The sequence below is a fragment of the Herpailurus yagouaroundi genome, unplaced genomic scaffold, assembly GCF_014898765.1.
Source record: "Herpailurus yagouaroundi ecotype Mexico unplaced genomic scaffold, PumYag 216, whole genome shotgun sequence".
NCBI classification, from domain to species: Eukaryota; Metazoa; Chordata; class Mammalia; order Carnivora; family Felidae; genus Herpailurus; species Herpailurus yagouaroundi.
Window position 1 is genome coordinate 15,687,692 of NW_024412447.1, and position 17,916 is coordinate 15,705,607.

A 17,916-nucleotide genomic window follows, 5' to 3' on the forward strand; every position below is an offset into this window, starting at 1 on the left:
GACATTTATGCTGATTTTTAAATACTATAGTATTACAGTTAAATACTATAGTTCCTCAGGGTTCTATCAGTTCCTCTTAAGCTCTCACCCTAGTTCTCCACCCTAGCTGCACATTACAGTCACATGGGAAACATGTTTTTTTTTTTAATTAAAAAAAATTTTTTTAAGTTTATTTATTTTGAGGGGGGGGGGGCGCGGGGGGGGGGAGGCGGGTAAGGGTTGGGGCTTTGGCTCAGGTCATGATCTCGCGGTTCATGGGTTCGAGCCCTGCATCGGGCTCTGTGCTGACAGCTCAGAGTCTGGAGCCTGCTTCGGATCCTGTGTCTCCCCTTCTCTCTTCCCCTCCCCTGCTCATGCTCTGTCTTACTCTATCTCTCAAGAATAAATAAACTTAAAAAAAAATTTTTTTTTTTTTGAGAGAGGGAGCAGGGGAGAGGCAGAGAGGGAGAATCCCAAGCAGGCTGTGCACCATCAACACGGAGCCTGACATGGAGCTCAGAACCACGAAATCATGACCTGAGCTGAAACCAGGAGTCCAGCATTTAACCAACTGAGCCACCAAGGTACCCCAGGAAGCATTTTTTAAATGACAATGTCTGGTCCCAGAGCAAATCGACTGAATCAGAATCTCTGTGGAAGCCTTCATCCCCTCATCCCTACCCTTTAAAAGCTATCCAGGTGGTTTCATAAAGTAGTGCCTGGGTTAAAAACGACCAACTCCATTTGAGAAAAACATAACCCAGGCTTCAACCAATCTCCTGGCAATGAGGAAAGAAAAAGATTTCAAGTAGAAACAATATGAGCTATAACAGAGTTACTGTGAGGAGAGAAGAGGATTCTAAGGTTTCTAGGATGAAGGCCTAAAATGGAACAAGAAATGTTTATATGTGCTTGAGGGGGCTATGTGAGTAAAGGGAAGGGAAAGGAAAAGATAACCAAGTTTGGAGCATTCACTATCCAAGTTTAGCTTTCCAATAGACAAATGAAAATAAAGAACACTTGAAATTCAAGAAAAATGGGGACCGAATACACATCTTTGAAAACCATAAATACAGCACTATTTGAAGCCGTGAAAGGAGGTATAATCACACAAGGAAATTAGAGAATAGAACATAAACCGAAACTCTAGTGAATATCATGTTAATCGGAGAAAATGAAAAAGAGGGAAGCGTCAAGGGAAGATTTTTGTTTTTGTTTTGGAAGGTGGAAATCTGAGCATGTACGCAGGCTGAGGGAAAAAATGACAATGCAGAGATCAAAGATGTCAGTTTTAGAAAGGAGGACCCTTCTTTGATAAAAGGAAAGGAGATCAGAAATCAGATAGGCATAGGCACACAGAAAAATGATAGAATTTTAGTAGTCAGGGCTGAAGTTCACCAATTTCTTCTGTGAATTTTCTGCTTATTGCAAAAAAAGCAATGAAAAACATCCAGTAGGACACCGAGAGGAGAATGGTAAAAATCTACAAACAGCCATTTAGGTTTTAGTACATAAGATTAACCTAGGGGAAAGTCAAAGCATCTCCAGCCAGTGAGAGTAAAGTCAGAATCCAGAAGTTTAGAACAGCATCAGCAGCTCACTTACACGATTTTCTGCAGTCTGCTCTGGAGATCCTAGGAGCAGAAAAACCAACTGTTTGATTCATCCTGACTTGGAGACCATCAGAGCAAATGCAGCAAGAATGGCTTGAAGCCAGTAACATTGTTTTTATACTTTTAAAAAGTTACATTTTTATTTCACTCTTAAAAAAGAAAGGGGGGAAAAAAAGACAAGGCTGTAGCTACTTCCTTGGTTTGCCAGAAAGAGTGTTTGGGAAAGTGAGGGATAATTACTTTCACTCCTACAGCACTTGTCAGAACTTTCGCTCCTCAGCATTTTTGATCCCTTCAAGAGCTGATTCCCAAAATTCTAAACCTGATTCCTCTAAGCTCTTAAAGGATGAAAATTTATTGCAGGATTGGACTATCCAACCGAGAGAGAAACAAGTGAAATACTTCTTACATACAACGCTGTATTCTGGCTAGTAGGTAAACACTGCTGATTGAAGGTGGGAGCTGATAAGGGAGTGATTATATTTGAGGCTCCCTAAGAATCATTTACAAAGCCAATTAACATAAAACAATACTTAACACAAAGATTGCAGAATTCAGGGTTTTTTTTTTTTCCCCTGAATATATACAGTGAGTAAATAATTGACAATTTAATCTCTTTCTCACACTCGGAGTTCACTAATTTGTCCTGCCATCTACCGCACCACTCTTCAAGGAGTGGGAAGAATCCCTCCGGATACTGAACCTCTTGCTACGACCATCTGGAGAGTACAGAGACCTGAAGGAGGAAGAGACTAACACGCGTGAGCATCCGCTATGTGGCAGGCCTACTATGTGCCAGTCTGGGCAAGACACTTTACATGTTATGCGTGCAGGTCATTGAAAGACGAATTATGATGTTCAAACTACGGATCTGGCGTTCAGGAGGGTATTAGGGTGTCTGACGGTTTAAGTGTAAAGGAAAAGAAGTGTTAGTGACCGTGGCTGATTAAAGTGAGGGAAAAAGAGGCGAGTTGGGAAAGGAAGGCATCTGAGAGCAAAAGGGCAACACCCGGGGACAGGGGGGGGGGGGATGGGGGGCGACTGGAAGGTACGGAGGACATGGCAATATGGGGCAGGCATGAGGGTGAGTCTGTGGAAGCGAAGCCGGGGTACAAGTGAAGGCAAAAGTCTGATCTGATCCCGGTGGGATGGGCGGCGGGCGAGGGGTGGGGTGGGGCGGTGGGTCTCATCCCGGGAAGGCGCCCCAAAGGACTGCAGGGGCTGGGAAACGGTGCCAGCGCTACGAAAGGGGAGGGGACGGAGAGGGGAGGGGGCGGCGGGGGGATGACCACGGCGGGGACGAGGCGGACGACGGCGAAGCGGAGACCGGGAAACGCAGGCGCTGGGGGAAGGGGAGCGGGTGTGGGTGCAGGAGCCGGCAGGCCAGGGCGAGGGGCGCCGCGCTCGGGGGGCGGGGCTGGACAACTGCCCGCAGGGAGATGGGGAGACGTGCGGACAGGAGGTGACGCGGGGCCAAGGGATGTCAGGACCGAGCCGCCCGGGGCCCGGAGCCATGTGGGCGGCGGCGGGAAGGCAGCGGGGCCGGGGAGGCGCTCCGAGCCGGGCCACAGCGAGCGCGGCGTTCCCCTTACCTGGGTTGAGTGAGGAGCCGCCGCGCCGGCTCGCCAGCATCCTGCGCTCAGCCGCTTCTCCCACTGCCCTAGGTGGGGGCCATTCCACCCGCCCCGGGAGCCCGCCTTCACCGCCAGGCGCCAGCTGCTGCCAGCCCGGCCCGGCCCCGCGGAGCAGCGCCGACGCGACCCGCGCCCGCAGCCGCCTCAGCAGCGACTCCCGCCGTGTCTGCCTCAGCCCCTGCCGCCAGCCTCTCGGGTGGGCCTGAGATCACAAGTGTGCCACGATTGGTTGCCGCACGCCCGGCCCGGGAGATGTGTCGGCTTCTGTGATTGGTGGGTTTCCCTAGCTGCCGCCCGCGGGAGGTGGTACTGGGAATAGCGCCGGGTCTTGCAGGCGTTGAAGGGCGGGATGGGTCTGACGTCGCGGCCGGACGGGCGCCTCTGCGTCCCTGCGTGTGCTCGCTCCGCGAGAGGGCTCCGAGCAGCCACCTGCCCGGACGGGTTGTTGCCCTAGCAACGGCGCACTTGACCTGGCTGGAGGGGAGCTGCGCAGGGGGTGCGCACCACGCCGCCTTAACCCCCGCGTGGGCAGCCTTCATCGGTGAAACCTTGCCGCTGGACAAGAAAAGGAGCTTTTCCAAGAAATCCTCTTTTTGCATGTCCACTGCTTCAGGTACCACCCCTCTGGCCGCTGCTGGCGGAGGAGCTTTCATCTCATAGGAGATATAACTCAAGAACAGATATCAAATTCACACAATATTGCATTCCACACAAAAAGTGTGAGTGACTGGAGATTCTGTCCCAACCATAGGAATGGGGAACTGATACTTGAGAGAAAGAAGTGAAAGCTGGGATTGGAGAAGAGGCAAAGGGAAGAGAAACGTTGTGGAGAGGGCTGACATTTCCCACCTGAAAATTAACAGTTCATGTCTATGTCAGTTAGGAACTGACATATCCATACCAGATTCTGTCAAAGCAATTATTTCACTTCTATAAACTGTGGAACAAGATTCAAAATGACGTAAGCATTGCCAAAGGGTCACTGTCTATAGAGTCTAGAGCACATTGAGTAAATTTTTTGCCTAGTGCAATTCTGGGAATACCTCAAACGTTTTACTTTCGTCCATTGAACTTTGGACTTTTGTCAATTGCAACTTGTCAGTGTCAACTCCACTGTCTCCCCCATTCATCCTTCCACTTTGGACTGAAAGAGAAAATGTTAACACCTGGTAGCTAAAAAGTAAATCATGCATTAGATTTTAAGTTTAAGGTCTGCTAGCAACAATCATAATATTAAAAAAAAAAAAAGTTATGTAACCTTGTGGCTTTTGCTTTTATAAGCCTGATCTGCTTCCTTGAAATTCAGAGCACACCTTCAACTTCAGTGGACTCCATGTCTCCCTGAAATAAATGCTTTGATTGCTTTATATCCTCTTCTTGAAGGACAGAACATAGATTGCAAAAAGCATGGGCTCAGGAATCTAACATCTTTGTTCAAAATTCCTGTCTACCATATTGGAATGTTTTGTTACCTGCAGAATGAGATCTGTAGAATATGTATCAGAGAGTTGCAGGTGTGTTCATGTGAGGCCACACAAAAACTTGTACATGAATGCTCATAGCAACATTATTCATAATAGCTGATAAAGTGACAAGAACCCAAATGTCCATCAACTGATTAATAAACAAAATTTAGTATATCCATACAATGAAATATTATCCAGCCATAAAAAAGAGTGAAGTACTAGGGTGCCTGAGTAGCTCAGTCAGTTAAGCCTCTGACTTTTGATTTTGGTTCAGGTCATGATCTCACCGTTCATGAGTTCGAGCCCCGCATCAGGCTCTGCGCTGACGTTGCAGAGCTTGCTTGGGATTCTGTCTCCCTCTCTCTCTGCCTCTCCCCCACTTGCTCTCTTCTCTATCTCTCTCTCTCAAAAAAAAAAAAAAGAAAAAAAAAAGAAAGGAATGAAGTTCTGATTTGTGCTACAATGTGGATGAATCTTGAAAATATTATGCTCAGTGAAAGAAAATATTCACAAAGACCCCATAACATATGAGTCCATTTATAGAAAAATGTCCAAAATAGGTAAATCCAAAGCGACAGCAAGTAGATTAGTAAATATCTTGGGCTGAGGAGGCTGAGGAAAATGGGAAGTGACTGCTAATGGATATGGGGTTCCTTTGGGGGCAATTGATGAAAATGTCCTAAAATTGATTGTGTAATAGTTACACAGTGTTGTGCATATACTAAGAACCAATGAATTGTGTACTTTATTTTTTTTTAATATATATTTTTTAACGTTTATTTATTTTTGAGACAGAGAGAGACAGAGCATGAATGGGGGAGGGGCAGAGAGAGAGGGAGACACAGAATCGGAAGCAGGCTCCAGGCTCCGAGCCATCAGCCCAGAGCCCGATGCGAGGCTCGAACTCATGGACCGTGAGATCATGACCTGAGTCGAAGTCGGACGCCTAACTGACTGAGCCACCCAGGCGCCCTGAATTGTGTACTTTAAATAGGGGATGAATTATATCTCAGTAAAGCTGTTACTTTTATTAAAGATTTTATTTTTAAGTAATCTGTATACCCAACATGGGGCTCAAACCCACAACCCCAAGATCAAGAGTCACATGCTCTATGAACTGAACCAGCCAGGCACCCCAAAGCTGTTACATTTTTAAAAAACAAAATGAGAGATGCCTGAGTGGCTCAGTTGGTTAAGCAGCTGACTTTGGCTCAGGTCATAATCTCATGGTTCGTGAGTTCAAGCCCCTCATCAAGCTTCCTGCTGTCAGCGTGGAGCCCACTTCAGATCCTCTGTCTGCTCCCCCCACCCCACTCTGCCCTTCCCTCACTTGCTCTCTCTCTCAAAAATAAACATTTAAAAATAAATAAATAAAATGAGATAACAAACCTCTGAAAGCTCCTGGCTCTGGTGCCTCTCTAACAAGGGCTCAGCATATCTAAGTTTGTTTTCTCTTTATTCAGTTAGCAAAATCTTTTTTTAAAGTTTATTTATTTTGACAGAGAGAGAAAGAGAGAGAGAATCCCAAGCAGACTCCATGAAGACAGCACAGAGCCCAACAAGGGGCTCCATGTCACAAACTGTGAGATCACGACCTGAGCCAAGATCAAGAGCTGGACATTTAACCAACTGAGCCATCCAAGTGTCCCAAGTTAGTAAAATCTTGTAAGCAACTTGATCTGAGGAAATTTAAACAAATACCCACCGTGACAATTTTCTTTTGTTTGTTTATTTATTTTGAGAGAGAGAGAGAGAACACGCACAGAGGGGACGGGCAGAGGGAGGGAGAGAGAGAATTTCAAGCAGGCTTGCTGCTGTCAGCACAGAGCCAGACATGGGCCTCGAACTCATGAACCATGAGATCATGACCTAAGCCAAAACCAAAAGTCAGATGCTTAACCAACTGAGCCACCCAGGTGCCCCTGGAACATTTAAATCTAATGAAGAACATGCTCAGATTTGTCCCTAGCTGCTTTGGAGCAGAAGAAATGGACCACTAGGATTACAAAGCTCAGCCAAAGAAAATGAGCAAGATTAGCAGGCCGAGAGCAAGAGGAGAGGGAAGGAAGGAGATAGCACTCCTCAAAGTGATTATAGATAGACCCGAGGCCTGCCTCCCAAATCCAATCTTTCAACATTAAGGGCTATGTCCCCCATTCCACTTCCTGCATTCTAGACCCCTTCAAGAAAAGTGTTTACCATGGCCTGGAGCTGCTGCCAGTCCCTCTCCACAAAACAGAATTGCAACTGAGGTGACCCTTCATATGGCCCCCAAAATACTTCACCCAACTACAAGACCTGAAGAAAAACTGAGGAGCGCCTGGGTGGCTCGGTCAGTTAAGCGTCCAACTCTTGATTTCAGCTCAGGTCATGATCTTACGGTTTGTGGGATAGAGCCCTGCGTTGGACTCCACACTGACAGCACAGAGCCTGCTTGGGATTCTCTCTCTCCCTTTCTCTCTGCTCTCTGTCTCTCTCTCTCTCAAAATAAATAAACTTAAAAAAAAAAAAAAAAAAGAAAAAGAAAAAGAAAACTGAGTAGCCAGGTGAGGGATGGTGCTTGTATCTTACCTATTAAACTGTGAGAAAAAATTCCAGACGAGACTTTGGTAAGAATGGGACACAAATCCCTTCAGTGAAATCTGGCAGGGAGGTTGACCTTCCTTCCTGTCATGTGATGGGATGTCTCCCTGAGCAAGACAGCTTTAGGTGACCCAAGAGCCACACTGTAGAAAGTAGCCAGAAGCAAGGAGCTGCTTGAAGTGAAGCGAAGCTCAGAGCCCTTTGGAAACAAGTTTTTCTGCTTTCTAAATCTACCTCCAATCCATGTAGTATATCTTAAGAAAAAAAACTCCAGGGACACCTGGATGACTCTGTCAGTAAAGCGTCTGACTCTTGATTTCAGCTCAGGTCACAATCTCACAATTTGTAAGATCAAGCCAGTACGGAGCCCTCTTGGGATTCTCTCTCTCCCTCTCTCTCTGCCCCCTCCCCAGCTCACACTCTCTCTCCCTCTCTGTCCAAATAAATAAATAAACTTTAAAAAGAGAAAAGCTTCAAAATATACTCTTAAGTGAAAAGAACAAAGTTAAGAACAGTGTATATAATATGCCCATTTGCAATTTTTAAAAGGACACACGCATGCCTATGATTTTCAGAAATAACCTCTGGAAGGGCACACAGTAAACTGTAGCAGTGGCTCTTTCTGGCTGGAAACCTGAGGGACCTGGGGACAGGAGCGAGAAAGAGACTTATTTTTCACTGTATCTATATACTTTGGCACTTTTTGAAATTTTGCGTCATGTGCTTGGATTACCTATTTAAAATAAATAAAGTCAGAATTTTAAAACCCCTCTTCTGCAAAACTCACCACTGAAGCCTATATGACATCTGGTTCCCATGACATGTATATTGCTTTGTGTAATTTTTTAAGCCGCATACTCGGTACGCATATTCTGAACAAGCTGTATCTACTTTCCCTCCCCAGCTTTACCTCCTTCAGGTGATCTCTCCTCAGATAAGCTCACCTGAGGGCATGCACAGCATCACCCCGACCAATCCACAGGCAATTCAAAGGACTCAGAGTCTGTTTCTTCCAAACAGCCTAGGCAGTCCCACAGGCCCAAGGAAAGAGAGGAGGTGGGCACCTCCAGTGACAGCCTGGAAGCCAGTGACAGCCTGGAAGCCACTGCCCTGTAAGGCCAGCCCTCGGGGATTCATCTCCTGGGAAGGCCTGGCCCAGGGTGAGGACTCCTTAACACAGTAATCTCACCTCCTGCAAGGAAAGTCCGTGCACCACACCTAGCAACGTTCAGGCAGCACAGCCCTCCACCACGTCTACCTGGGGGGACTGTTGGCTTTGGTTTGGTTTTTGGTGCAGCAGATCTCCCTTCATGGCATTGCCATTCTGGAATCTGGCATGGGGAGAGGATGGTGCCGAGGTGAGAGGTGGAAGGGAGGTGGAGGCCCTCAGAAATGGAAAATAGGAGAAGAGAAGCATGCCAGGTCCCACTTTATTATCCTTTCTCTGAGTCCAAGGGAGCTGGAAATGAGGGTCAGGAGCAAGGGGTTTGGAAACAGAATGGAGACGACACACTACCTTTGCAGTTCAAGGTGAAGGAGCCTGGATCTTTCAGAGGCACGCGTATGGCTATGGGAGAAAGGGTGGGGAGTGGAGAGCTGGGGACAAAAGGAGGTCTCAAGGATAAGGACAGAAATGGTAATGACAGGAGATGGCTGGGTCTGCCCAGCCCTCTATCCTGTCCCCAGCACAGGACCTCACATGCGCTGAGTGAATGGATGAGTGAATGAATAGATACAGAAATAGCAAAAGCTGCAGCTATCAACAAAGGCCACCAAGGCAAAGCAGAGGGGGACATGGGGAAGAGAACAGGAGGGCACTCAGGGTCCTCCCTGGGAGGGCCGAGAGATTCAGAGTGTGGGCTCCAGAGGCAAAAATCCTTGAAAGGGAAGTGAGAGTTAAATTAAACTTTCACCCAACCTAAAGTGACCCCAGAGCCCTGGCTGACCTGGGACAAAATGAAACACTTACCTGCAAATAGCATCAAAGGGCTAATGTGCTGCAGGAGACACCTCACAATTCTCTCGAAGCTTGGGAGATAGAGGGATTTGAGACAAAAAAGAAAATGGTGATACGAGTTAAAGAAAAGGAAAAGAAAAGAGCATGCCTCCTCTCTTTCCCCACCCCTAGCTCTAGGAAAACTGGCCAGGTCAGGCCCCTCAGCCACATCATCATTTTTAAAATGAGAATCCAGCACAGCCTATGAGCAGACATTTTCCAAATGGCTACAGAATTCCTGCACCTTCCAAAAATACCTCTTCATGGAATTCCTGCCAGGGAGCGAGGGCCACATGCCCAGGCTGGAACCAACCAACTGGGCTTCCTGAACCCAGGAGCTACTACCGGCGTGCTCTGCAAACCCTAGATACAGGAAATGCCCACTGTTCCATGGGTAAACCCAGCCAGACAGCTGCTGGAGCTGAGCCAAAGACAGGAGCAAAGCATCTTCTAGCCCCACTTATGACAAAAGAGATTATGGGATTTCCAGGAGTGACTTTCAAGCCTCGCTGTGCCTATAAACCACCTGTGCAGCTTTGTAAGCTAGACACCAAGCCTCTCATCAGTTATATCGAGCAGAAGCTCTGGGGGAAGGGTCTCCTCACCCCAGGGGGCAGACAGGGACTGTAGTAGCGACTGGGAGGTGGCATCAGGGGGACTTGAGAGAGGCTAGTCACTGATACTCTGTTTCCTGACCTAGAAATTAACCCAGTTTGTTCACTTTGTGGAAATCTATCAAACTATACTCACATGTGCACTTTTCTGTATGTTACACTTCATTTTTTTACAAGCTGCCAGATAAATTCTACTGGTCTACCTGGTGTGAGAACCCCTGAGTCAGAGGTCCAGGTTGAGGGCCTTAGGTTACACTAGGGATGCTGAGTGCTTTGGGGTATGGGTTGCAGTAGCTACAAGGGTCTGCCTCTACTCTTAGGCAAGTCTCTGACTTTCAGGGGAGAGAGGCTCCAGGGAATAGAGGGGCCTCAGGTGGGAGGTGCACCAGGGAATAGGCCTGTGCCCACGGATGCTGATTACTGACACCAGTGCAGACCAGGAGCATCTGCCAAGCCTAGTGACTTGTCCTGCACCCGGCTTGGGCAGGCCTCCGTGACCTAATTCAAGAGGGCCATTTTCTCCTGTGGCTTTGGTTTTCCTTCCCCAGTTAAATAGGCTGCAGAGACTTCCAGCTTCTTGCCACCTGCCTAGGTCTCTTTCCCAGAGCAATCAGCTTCTTGGAAGGATATGCTACTCCCTGCAGGATCTGGGGGATTCCAGCCCATATTTACTAATGTCTTCCACCAGGCAGTGTTCTAGCTGCTGAGGGCACAGCAATGAACAAGTCAGACCCCACTGCCCTTATTGGCTTCGAGTTTAATGTAGAGCCTGGCATTCAATTACATGTGAAGGAGATCAGAAAACGCCACCTCAGAATCTGCCACTGTGGCTTAAGGAGTATTTTGAGGTGAAGGCAATCAAGAAGCAGAAAACTTGAGTTCTTTGTCCTCTTCCTTTCTGCTGGAAACAGGGTGTAAATTTCCCTTTTGCAAAGGAAATTTTCATTTGTAAAGATGCTCCCCCATCCTACCAGGAAGAGGAGAACGATGTGGAGTTAACTCATCACCTCCTCATCTCTTGAATCTGAATAGTAAACCTTACTCGATCACCCTCATTTTCCATTAGTTTCTCCTGTATATTTAACCTATCAGACTTCGCTGCCCCTAGAAGCCCAAATCCTCCCCTTTTCCCCTATGAAGTTAAGAATATAAACCTATGGGGTGCCTGGGTGGCCCATACTTAACTGGATACAGTTAAGTATCCAACTTTTGGTTTCAGCTCAGGTCATGATCTCACAGTTGGTGGGTTCGAGCCCCACATCAGGCTCTGTGCTGACAGTGTGGAGCCTGTTTGGGATTCTTCTCTCCTCTCTTTCTGCCCCTCCCTCACTCATATTCTCTCTCTCTCTCTCTCTCTCTCTCTCTCTCTCTCTCTCAAAATAAATAAACTTAAAAAAAAAACAATATAAACTTTTAACTATTTAAGAAGACAACTACTTCCTTTGTTGGCTCCTGTGTGCCTGGGCAATAATGAACCTTTTCTCCTGTTGTCAGTTTAATCCTCAGGACCCAGCCTCTGAACCTAAGAGGGTAGATGACTGTGTTGCCTTTCCCATTGCTACTTAACAGAAGCACTCAAGACTTGCTCACCACCAGTATGCTCAGGTCTCCACTTCTGTTCATTTGCTCATACACATTCTTCTACCTGCATTGACCTCAACCCCGCTCTGCCAGTGAACATTCAGCCAACCTTCAAACATTGCAAACACCAATTCCATTTGGAAGTGTCTCATCTCTGTGACCTTTGTGACTGTGTCCTACGTTATACTTTTCTTAAGAAACCCTTCCCATTCATGGAGAATCATCTGTCATGCTACTGGAAGGCATAAGAAAGCTGGAGTAGCCATACTTATATCAGAAAAACTACATTTTAAACTAAAGGCTGTAACAAGAGATGAAGGGCATTATATCGTAAGTACAGGGTCTATCCATCAAGAAGAGGTAATAATCATAAATGTTTATGCCCTCAGTTTGGAAGTACCCTAATATATGATCAATTAATCATAAACATAAACAATCTTATTGGTAAGAATATGGTTATTGCAGGTGACTTTAACACTCAATTTACAGCAATTATCTAGGTAGATATTAAAATTATCTAGGTAGAAAATCAATAAAGAAATAAGGGCCTTGAATGATACACAGGACCAGATGGACTTGACAGATATATTCAGAACTTTTTACCCAAAAGCAGCAGAATACACTTTCTTCTCAAGTGTACATGGAACATTCTCCAAGATAGATCACATACTGGGTCACAAAACATCCCTCAATAAATATAAAAGAATTGAGGTCATACAATGCATATTTTCAGATCGCAATGCTATGAAATTTGAAATCAACCACAAGAAAAAGTTTGGAAAACACCCAAATGCATGGAGGTTAAAGAACATCCTACTAAAGAATGAATTGGTCAACCAGGCAATTAAAGAAGAAATTAAAACATATATAGAAGCAAATGAAAATGAAAACATGACAGTCCAAACCCTGTGGGATGCAGCAAAGGCAGTCCTAAGAGAAAAATACATTGCAATCCAGGACTATCTCAAGAAACAAGAAAAATCCCAAATACAAAATCTAACAGCACACCTAAAGAAACTAGAAGCAGAATGGCCAAGGCCAGCAGAAGAAGAGAAATAATAAAGATTAGAAGAAACAAACAATATAGAATAAAAAAAAAAAAACAACAGAACAGATCAATGAATCTAAGAGCTGTTTTTTTTTAAAAAAAATAAACAAAATTGATAAACCCCTAGCCAGACTTCTCAAAAAGAAAAGAGAGGACCCAAGTAGGTAAAATCATGAATGAAAAAGGACAGATCACAACCAATACCACAGAAATGCAAACAATTATCAGAGAATACTATGAAAAATTATATGCCAACAAACTAGATAACCTGGAAGAAATGGACAAATTCTTAGACACCCACACACTACCAAAAATCAAACAGGAATACATAGAAAATTTGAACAGACCCATAACAAACAAACAAAAATGAATCAGTTATCAAAAATCTCCCAATAAATAAGAGCCCTGGGCCACATGGCTTCCCAGGGGAATTCTACCAGACATTTAAACCAGAGTTAACACATAGACCAATGGAATAGAATAGAAACCCCAGAACTAGACCCACAAACGTATGGCCAACTCATCTTTGACAAAGCAGGAAAGAACATCCAATGGAAAAAAGACAGTCTCTTTAACAAATGGTGCTGGGAGAACTGGACAGCAACATGCAGAAGGTTGAAACTAGACCACTTTCTCACACCATTCACAAAAATAAACTCAAAATGGATCAAGGACCTGAATGTGAGACAGGAAACCATCAAAACCTTAGAGGAGAAAGCAGGAAAAGACCTCTCTGACCTCAGCCGTAGCAATCTCTTACTCGACACATCCCCAAAGGCAAGGGAATTAAAAGCAAAAGTGAATTACTGGGACCTTATGAAGATAAAAAGCTTCTGCACAGCAAAGGAAACAACCAACAAAACTAAAAGGCAACCAACGGAATGGGAAAAGATATTTGCAAATGACATATCGGACAAAGGGCTAGTATCCAAAATCTCTAAAGAGCTCACCAAACTCCACACCCGAAAAGCAAATAACCCAGTGAAGAAATGGGCAGAAAACATGAATAGACACTTCTCTAAAGAAGACATCCGGATGGCCAACAGGCACATGAAAAGATGTTCAGCGTCGCTCCTTATCAGGGAAATACAAATCAAAACCACACTCAGATATCACCTCACGCCAGTCAGAGTGGCCAAAATGAACAAATCAGGAGACTATAGATGCTGGAGAGGATGTGGAGAAACGGGAACCCTCTTGCACTGTTGGTGGGAATGCAACCTGGTGCAGCCACTCTGGAAAACAGTGTGGAGGTTCCTCAGAAAATTAAAAATAGACCTACCCTATGACCCAGCAATAGCACTGCTAGGAATTTATCCAAGGGATACAGGAGTACTGATGCATAGGGGCACTTGTACCCCAATGTTCATAGCAGCACTCTCAACAATAGCCAAATTATGGAAAGAGCCTAAATGTCCATCCACTGATGAATGGATAAACAAATTGTGGTTTATATACCAATGGAATACTACGTGGCAATGAGAAAAAATGAAATATGGCCTTTTGTAGCAACGTGGATGGAACTGGAGAGTGTGATGCTAAGTGAAATAAGCCATACAGAGAAAGACAGATACCATATGGTTTCACTCTTATGTGGATCCTGAGAAACTTAACAGGAACCCATGGGGGAGGGGAAGGAAAAAAAAAAAAAGAGGTTAGAGTGGGAGAGAGCCAAAGCATAAGAGACTGTTGAGAACTGAGAGCAAACTGAGGGTTGATGGGGGGTGGGAGGGAGGAGAGGGTGGGTGATGGGTATTGAGGAGGGCACCTTTTGGGATGAGCACGGGGTGTTGTATGGAAACCAATTTGACAATAAATTTCATATATAAAAAATAAATAAATAAATAAAAAATAAAGCAGAGTTAATACTTATCCTTCTCAAGCTGTTCCAGAAAATATAAATGGAAGGAAAGTTTCTGGACTTCTTCTATGGAGCCAGCATTACCTTGATTCCCAAACCAGACAGAAACCCCACAAAAAAAGGAGAATCACAGGCCAATATCCCTGATGAATATGGATGCAAAAATTCTCAACAAGATCCTAGCAAATTGAATTCAACAGTATATTAAAAGAATAACTCACCATGATCAAGTGGGATTCATTCCTGGGCTGCAGTGCTGGTTAAATATTCACAAATCAATCAATGTGATACATTGCATTAATAAAAGAATGGATAAGAACCATATGACCCTGTCAATAGATACAGAAAAAGCATTTTACAGCATTCTTTCTTAATAAAAAACCCTCAAGAAAGTCAGGATAGAAGGAACATACCTTAACATCATAAAAGCCATTTATGAAAAGCCCACAGCTAATATCATCCTGAAAGGGGAAAAACTGAGAACTTTCCCTCTGAGATCAAGAACACAACAGGGATGTCCACTCTCACCACTGTTGTTGTTGCTTTTTTTTAATGTTTATTTATTTTTGAGACAGGGAGAGACAGAGCATGAACGGGGGAGGGTCAGAGAGAGAGGGAGACACAGAATCCGAAACAGGCTCCAGGCTCTGAGCTGTCAGCCCAGAGCCCGACGCGGGGCTCGAACTCACGGACCGCGAGATCATGACCTGAGCCGAAGTCGGTCGCCCAACCGACTGAGCCACCCAGGCGCCCCTCACCACTGTCGTTTAATGTAGTGTTGGAAGTCCTAGCTTCAGTAATCAAACAACAAAATGAAATAAATCATCCAAATTGGCAAAGAAGAAGTCAAACTTTCATTTTTCACAGTTGACGTGATACTCTACATGGAAAACCCAAAAGACTCCACCAAAAAGCTGCTAGAACTGATACATGAATTCAACAAAGTCTCAGGGTACAAAATCAACGTACAGAAATTGATTGCATTTCTTTTTTTTTAACTTTTTTTTTTAACGTTTATTTATTTTTGAGACAGAGAGAGACAGAGCATGAATGGGGGAGGGTCAGAGAGAGAGGGAGACACAGAATCTGAAACAGGCTCCAGGCTCTGAGCAGTCAGCACAGAGCCTGATGCGGGGCTCGAACTCACAGACCGTGAGATGGTGACCTGAGCTGAAGTCGGATTCTTAACCGACTGAGCCACCCAGGCGCCCCAATTGGTTGCATTTCTATACACCAATAACGAAGCAACAGAAAGAGAGATCAAGAAATCAATCCCATTTACAACTGCACCAAGAACCATAAAATACCTAGGAATAAACCTAACCAAAGATGTAAAAGATTTGTATGTTGAAAACTATAGAAAACTTATGAAGGAAATTGAAGATACAAAGAAATGGAAAAACATTCCGTGCTCATGGATTGGAAGAATAAATATTGTTAAAATGTCAATACTACCCAAAACAATCTACACATTCAATACAATCCCAATCAAAATTGCATCAGCATTCTCCTCAAAGCTAAAACAAACAATCCTAAAATCTGTATGGAACCACAAAAAACCCCAAATAGCCAAAGTAATGTTTTAAAAGAAAACCAAAGCGGGAGGCATCACAATCCCAGACTTTAGCCTCTACTACAAAGCTATAATCACCAAGACATTATGGTATTGGCACAAAAACAGACACATAGACCAATGGAATAGAATAGAGAACCCAGAACTGGATCCACAAATGTATGGCTAACTAATCTTTGACAAAGCAGGAAAAAATATCCAATGGAAAAGAGTCTCCTTAGCAAATAGTGCTGGGAGAACTGGATAGTAACATGCAGAAGAATGAAACTGGACCACTTTCTTACACCATACACAAGAACAAACTCAAAATGGATGAAAGACCTAAATCTGAGACAGGAAGCCAGCAAAACCCTAGAGGAGAAAACAGGCAACAACCTCTTTGACCTCAGCCACAGCAATTTCTTGCTTGACGCGTCTCCGAAGACAAGGGAATTAAAAGCAAAAATGAACTATTGGGACTTCATCAAGATAAAAAGCTTCTGCATTGCAAAGGAAACAATCAATAAAAGGCAGCTGACGGGATGGGAGAAGATATTTGCAAATGACATATGGATAAAGGATTAGTATCCAAAATCTATAAAGAACTTACCAAACTCAACACCCGAAAAACAAATAATTCAGTGAAGAAATGGGCAAAAGACATGAATAGACACTTTTCCAAAGAAGACATCCAGATGGCTAACAGACACATGAAAAGATGCTTAACATCACTCATCATTAGGAAAATGCAAATCAAAACCACATTGAGATACCACCAAAGTGGCTAAAATTAACAACTCAGGAAACAACAGATGCTGGAGAGGATGTAGAGAAATGGGAACGCTCTTGCACTGTTGGTAGGAATGCAAACTGGTACAGCCACTCTGGAAAACAGTGTAGAAGTTCCTAAAAAATTAAAAATAGAATTACCCTATGACCCAGCAATAGCACTACTAGGAATTTATCCAAAGGATAAAGGAGTGCTGATTCATAGGGGCATATGTACCCCAATGTTTATAGCAGCACTATCAACAATAGCCGAAGTATGGAAAGAGCCTAAATGTCCATCAATTGAAGAATGGATAAAGAAGATGTGGTTTATATATACAATGGAATACTACTTGGCAATGACAAAGAATGAAATCCTGCCATTTGCAGCTACCTGGATGGGACTGGAAGGTATTATGGTGAGTGAAATAAGTCAGTCAGAGGAAGACAAATATCCTACATTTTCATTCATATGTGGAACTTGAGAAACTTAACAGAAGACCATGGGGAAAGGAAGGGGAAAAAATAATTTCAGACAGAGAGGGAGGAAAAGCGTAAGAGACTCTTAAATACAGAGAACAAACTGAGGGTTGATGGGAGGGTTGGGGGAGGGAGGAAATGGGTGATGGGCATTGAGAAGGGCACTTGTTGGGATGAGCACTGGGTGTTGTATGTAAACGAAGAATCATGGGAATCTACCCCAAAACCAAGAGCACACTGTGTACACTGTATGTTAGCCAAGCTGACAATAAATTATATTTACAAAAAAAAAAAAAAGGGGGGCGCCTGGGTGGCTCAGTCGGTTAAGCGTCTGACTTCAGCTCAGGTCATGATCTCGCAGTCCGTGAGTTCAAACCCCACATCGGGCTCTGTGCTGACCGCTCAGAGCCTGGAGCCTGTTTCGGATTCTGTGTCTCCCTCTCTCTCTGACCCTCCCCCATTCATGCTCTGTCTCTCTCTCTCTCAAAAATAAATAAATGTTAAAAAAAAATTAAAAAAAAAAAGAAATTCTTCCTATTCTATTTTGCATTTTTATTCTCTGTGTATTTGTCTGGTTCTCCTCCCTCACCCTTAGCAGACAGGAAGCCACTTGGATGAGGGTGCATATTCCCCACGGCACCCAACACTCTTCTGGGCCCATAAGAGGCCTTGGAATGTTTGTTGAGATGGATTAAATTGAATGATGGGACAGTGTTTCCCTTAAGAATCATCACCTCACTT

The 17,916-nt window shown here is 44.4% G+C and overlaps 1 protein-coding gene across 3 annotated transcripts in view; it reads right to left on the minus strand.

Moving 5' to 3' along the window:
* The window catches only part of TPST1 (tyrosylprotein sulfotransferase 1), a 175,013-nt gene extending 165,699 nt beyond the window's left edge, over positions 1-9,314 (minus strand). The window contains exon 1 of one of the 3 annotated variants that reach the window (XM_040456219.1): positions 9,245-9,314. The gene's annotated coding sequence lies outside the window, so the exon portion shown is untranslated. Of the gene's footprint in view, positions 1-3,184; positions 3,402-9,244 lie in introns of those variants that run through there. The other 2 variants (XM_040456218.1, XM_040456217.1) reach the window with 2 other exon arrangements.
* Positions 9,315-17,916: the final 8,602 nt, after the last annotated feature.